Source organism: Arachis hypogaea, chromosome 4, assembly GCF_003086295.3.
Source record: "Arachis hypogaea cultivar Tifrunner chromosome 4, arahy.Tifrunner.gnm2.J5K5, whole genome shotgun sequence".
Classification (NCBI taxonomy): domain Eukaryota; kingdom Viridiplantae; phylum Streptophyta; class Magnoliopsida; order Fabales; family Fabaceae; genus Arachis; species Arachis hypogaea.
Genome location: NC_092039.1, coordinates 22,842,768 through 22,849,064, shown reverse-complemented (window position 1 = coordinate 22,849,064; position 6,297 = coordinate 22,842,768).

The window sequence follows — 6,297 nt, the reverse complement described above, 5'->3', positions numbered from 1 at the left end:
TCCAGCCAAGATGGGAAGAACACCTTCCAAACTCAAACCCGCACTTAGATATTCATATCCAAATAACTTTTGATCCAGAGCTTCGATTGTCGCACTGTTGGCAGACACACGATGAGCTCTACAAAGGTCAATCCTTGATTAGGTATAGAATCTACTTGTAAGTTTTAGTTCCCTTCTCCCTTAATTTCGAAAATTTAATGTGAAATTATGTTGAATTTTGTGTGATTTCGGTGTTTAAGTTCGAGTTAACTTGCAGATTTTTTCGGGTTTAGCTTGCTTAAGCTATGGGCATGGTAAGCACCCTCAAAATATTTGGGAAATGTTAAATTAGTGAGTTTTATATTGATTGTGGTGATAATTATGATGCTAGATTTAAAATTGGTTGTGGATTGGAGTCAATCTGAGGAATTGGAAGCTTGAGATCAAGTTTTGGTGGCTAGGTTCGTTGGGGAGGGACTGAGGTTGAGAGGCTTGGAAAACATTGAATTGTGAGGTGTCCTAGTGTTTATGAAGAATCGGCCAAGGTATGGTTTCGATTTTTCGTAACTAAAATATAATGTGTGTCGAAAACTTAGGCTAGTTGGCCGTAGGATAAGATTGAATTAATTGTGATGTTAATGATTGAAATTGGTGGATATGTATGAGGGTTAGTAATGTTGTGATGTGTATGTGAAGGTTGAACCATGTATTGTTGTATATTGTGTTGAATTGATGTGGGATGGTTGAGTTGATAATTATTTGGCATGAGGTAGTGATGGTATTGATAATATATATATATATATATATATATATATATATATATATATATATATATATATATATATATATATATATATATATATTGTGTGTGTGGCTTGTTGATATAGATTATGTTATATTGGAAACAAATTATTGTGTGGGAGTGATTATGATTGTGAAATTGGTTTATTGAGGAATGATTGGGTTTGGCTTGATGTGGTTATGGTAAGTTTTATAGAGGTTCGAATAGAAGTGTATTGAAAATTGAGGTTTGATATTTTCAATGAAAACTATAATTTTGACCAACTTTGGCGGAGTGTAGCTTGGCCTCCGGACTTTCGATTTTTATCAAACTTGTCTAGAAAGAAAATTTGGTCCGAGAGGTTTACATAATTTGAAGAATGGAGGAAAATGTTTTAAAACGAGAAAGTTATGCGCGTTCAAAGTTTGGTGTGCAAAATAGAGATTCTGGACTTTGCCGCTTTTTGTAACCTCTGCTATGCGCGAGGGACACACGCAACGGAGCTATTGGGCACTGCCCAGAGAGCTCGCGTATGCGGGATGTGTGTCATGTACGCAGACGTGGAATTTTCCTTGGTTGCGTATGTGACCACATGGCACGTGACGCGGGCAATACTCTCGGGTTGAGGGGTTCACATACGCAAACTAGTGACGCGTATGCGAGAGTGTCCTGATTTGCCTCCTGCTTATGCAAGCATGGTGCCTGCATATGTGAATCTCTATTTTCTCTGAAACATGAATTTGTGCTTTTTAAACCATTTCTTTCACTATTCAAACCTTGGAAACTCTTGTTTAGAGCCTAATAATTGGCCTTTGCGTAGTGGAGTGTGATATATTGATGGGAGTAAGTATCTTATTCACAAAGAAAGAGGTAAAATTGAATGATCATAATGGTAGAATTGTTGTTTATGTTATGAGATGGATGACTATATTGATTATGATTCATGGCTGATAATGATTATATGAATGTTGAATGATTATGTGATTTGTTGCACTTGCAATATATGATATACAAATTTTTCTGGGTGAATGCAGTGGCTTGCCACCCCATGCTCCAGATTGAGACTCGATACTCTACTGATCCTATGCTGTAAGTGTGGTCGGACACATATACCTTTCTCGATGAGCTCACCCCCGTGGATATACACCGGTGTGTGTTATATGATTATGAATGATTATGATTTGAGATTTTTGGGGATGCACGACAGCGGGACAATCCAATGGTTAGCTACCAGGACTTGTCGGATTGGCTATATAACCGATAGATGAGACTCATCAGCCATAGGACAGGCATGCATCATATGCATTTATGTGTTTGTTTAGTGTGCTTTGTTTGGAATGCTTAACTGATCACATAAACTACTTGCTATCTATTTATATGCTGTATCTGAATTCTAATTGTGATTTTCTTGCATGTAATAGCTATGTTTGAAATAAATGATTCCAGTGGCAGTTGAGAAGTTTGGAGGAGTTGGAAAGGGGAGTGTTAGATTAGAAGGAAGATACTTAATTAGTGGCCTTATCTATTTTTAGTTTACTTTTGTTTTATAAGATTGATTCATTTGTCCAAAGTTTTAGGATTGCCTTTGGCTTTCTCGGGACCTTACATGTTAGTTATGTAGGTACTTTTACCATGCTAAGAACCTCTGGTTCTCACCCCATACATATTTTTTGGTTTTCAAATGCAGGATGTGGGCACCTCGCTGAGGCATGCTGGAAGTTTCTGAAGCGAAGAACTCTTACCTTTTGGGATTATATTTTGGTTTATATATATATATATATATATATCTCCATTGTATATATTATGCTATGTCTCTCTTAGAGGTTGATCAGGAAAAACATGTTTTGTAAACTGTATTTTGGGTTCTTTTGGGATTCTCATGTATATATGTATATATGTTTATGTGCTCTGGCCGGTTATAACTTCGTGAGCCGAGTCAGATGCTTGGTTATCTGTACATTTGGACTCTTTTTTCTATGTGTACATTTGGCCTGGTTTACGTTATCGCTTATATGAGTGCTGCACTTTTTTGTTTAATACTTTTGTTTTAACCTTCCTTCAAAGACTCCTAGATAAAACCTTTTCCATCTATATTATATATATAACTTTACATGTAGAGGTCATAATACCTCGTCACCCCAGTTTTATGACTTAAGCATAAAACTCTGTGTGGCAGGGTGTTACATCTATGCTTCATTATATACTCTGAATGTCTGTCATATTATAGGTCTTGTTCAGATGACAAGGGTTAGAGCTTTATGCACATGATTGTGCACTTATTAACTTTGTTAGTCTACCGTGCACATTTCAGGGTATTTGGTCTAGCCAACCTAATACTATTGGTCTGTGTATTTGGGAACACTAATAGGTTATCACAGAAAAAGCAAAGTTGATAAGTAATGGTAATAGTTAAGTTTAGGAACGCTAGATGTCCTAATTGGGTTAGTTTGTGCTGAAGTATGCGCTTTAATCGTGTCACATGTTTTAACGTATCATACTGTCCTTCATCTCTCTAGTTCATTGTTTCAATTCTTCATGAAATGCGATTTTGATCTTTTACTTCATGTCCAATGTATATCTCAATCTGATCATACTCCTGGTCATTATTTAGATTCTTGACATCACAGCTCTTGACTTTGTATTCCTCTACATGAATAATGTAGCTCCTTAATGTAATTTGAACTTGCAAAAGTGTGATGCATTATTTCTTACAGTATCTCTCCTGGAGTTCTTGTTTCAGATTTTCTCTAAAGAAGTTTTGATTTGATTCTTTTCCTGCCTGATTGTGTTTCTTAATCATTCTTGGAATTTTTTATAAGACCGCGTTTGATTTGTCACGCACTACTCTTCACAGTCTAAGTGATTTCTTTACGTAGCTTGAACTTGCTCATTTGTATCGCAACATTTAATCCTTTATTAACCTTATAAGAGAACTTTACGTCGGATTTTTGTCAATTAGTACAACCTGCTTCTCTTCCAACTTTACTCCAATTTTTATGCATATCCTTGTTTGATTGTGCTTCTAGGTATGCTCTAAGATTCTTGAGGAAGACCTTTATCCCTGACGTCTTTTAATCTTCACTTCATAAGCGTTGCATCTTTTGTTTTGACTTGAATTTGTTTTTACGTGACACATCAATTATGCTTTTATCATCTCTTTTGAATGCCTTATGTCTTTTCCTTTAAGAATGTAAAATTATTCTCTCTTAGTTTTATCCATTATTGATGGATATCTTATTTGGATGTGTTCTTAATCATTTTCTTAAATTTTTGTGAACATTATCTTGACTTCAGTTATCTTCTCTTTGTGAACTTTGTACATCATATTTCTTTGGTTTCTATCAAAGTTCTTTGATTCAGATTTTCTTGTTAAGATGCGATTTGATTCTCTTCTTGGCGCACGTTATTGTATCTATCTTTGTTTAGTTGTGATCCTACATATCCTTTTGAATTCTTTTGAACACCGTCCATGATTTTTGTTTTTTTCTTCTTAAGTTTGGTATCTTTTTTAGTAAACTCGAGCTTGTTTTGGTGTAACGTGTGATTCTTAGATATAGCAAGTCATATGTTAATTCTTTAGGACACGACTTCTGGACACGGAAGGTGAAACTTGTAAGTGTGCAATGTCACAAGAAGTTGTGAAGCTTTGATTCTTGCAAAAAAGTTTTGTTAACGTTAGATTTATGATTATTTTGCGAGGTGATTATAGGTTGAGAAAGTGCTAGATTTATAAGATCAAGATTTTCTAAACCATAAGATCGATTTATCGCATTTCCTCTCGGTGATTAGTGAGCTTAAAAATCCTCGGATGAGTTATTTGATAAAGTATGGCTAGGAATTGTGAAGATAAGTTATTCTAAAGTTTGGAAAGTTGAAGCTCTATGGGTTGGTGTGAGACCAGTATGCGAATGTTAACCACATTGTTTTAAGACAAACCTATTTTGTAACCTTCAGACCACATTATACTTCCCTCTCATGTTTAATAGTGATAAAACGATGTAATCTTTTGCATATTATATCAATTTTTGAGGGCAAAAATTTTTATAAAGGGGTAGAATGTAAGGTCTCGAATGTTTGAAATTTAAAATAATGACTTAATTATGATTTATTATAACATTTTAGAATTTTATATTCAAAAAATTATTTCACTAAAAATATTTAAGTCAAATTGATGATACTTTGAGTTTAAATTATTTAGGACTCAGAGATTTTTATATTATTTGGGCAACTTTTTTTTTATCTAAGATTTAAAGTTTTAATAATTAAGAAATAATGAGAATTTGTTAAATTTAATTTGAATAATTGAGATTTGGGTTTAATATTTTAATTTTATGAATTAAAAAAAATTAATTACATTATCTCTAATTTTAAATTAGAGTACTTATTTAAAACCAATTAGTAAGTTGATAAATAAATAGTATTCTTGAAATAATTTTATTAGGTTAAATTTGGTTTTAAATTACTACTCTACCTTCTAATTTTATAAAAAATTCCTACCTTAAAATAAACACACACTCTCTCACCTCATACACACACCCACACTGATGAAAAAGAGAAGACAAGAGGGGCTGAAGAGAGAAGAAAGGATTGGGAAGGAAGAAGAGAGGAAAGGGAGAAAAGGGAGGACGACGCTGGCTAGGGCATTGTTGCCGTCATCTTTATTATTGCGGCTATGGCATTGGAGGTGGTGCCAAATTCGAAAACTACAACTGAACCAGTAAGTGCACCGGGTCGTATCAAGTAATACCTCAGGTGAGTGAGGGTCGATCCCATAAGGATTGATGGACTAAGCAACAGTAGTTGAGTGATTCACTTAGTCAGTCAAGCAGAAAAGAGTGTTTTGGTGTTTAAAAGCATCAAACTGTAAATCACGAATTAAGAAAGCAAGGAATAAATTTGGTGTGAAGAATGTATGAGGAAACAATTAAGGTTCAGAGATATTTTTTTTTGGATTAACAATTCTTACCAACTACTTTAATCATGCAAGATTCACTTGATGGAAAACTTTAATTGATTAAACCCTAATTTCTTAGCGATTTAATCTCGTCTAACCTAATCAATCGCCAATTCCTTGGTCACTTAATTTATATTAAAGGTTTAGGTCTAATTCTAGTTTATTAGCCACAAAAATCCTAATTGCCCAAATATAAGATGATTATATGTCACATATCACGTTAAGTATAGGTAATTAGTGGTTTAGGAGGAGTTACTTTCAGGCTATTATTCAAGTGAGTTAACTTTTCCAAGAATCAATATGAATTCACGTAGAACAAGAGTTATTTTCTGATATAATCAAATTCATAAGATGAAGAATGAAAGTAATCCTTGAATTTAAATCAATACATTAAACAAATTAGAGTGACAATAGTATTAATTCATAGAATAAATAGAGCTTCTAACCTTAACAGAGGAGGTTTAGTTGCTCATGGCTCAGAGAAAACTAGGGTTTCAAAAGTGTGTAAGGTGCGGAATGAGGAATAGAGAGAAGAAGAAGCTCGAAGGGCTAAATCTTTTTCCCTTTTATATCTAACCTAATT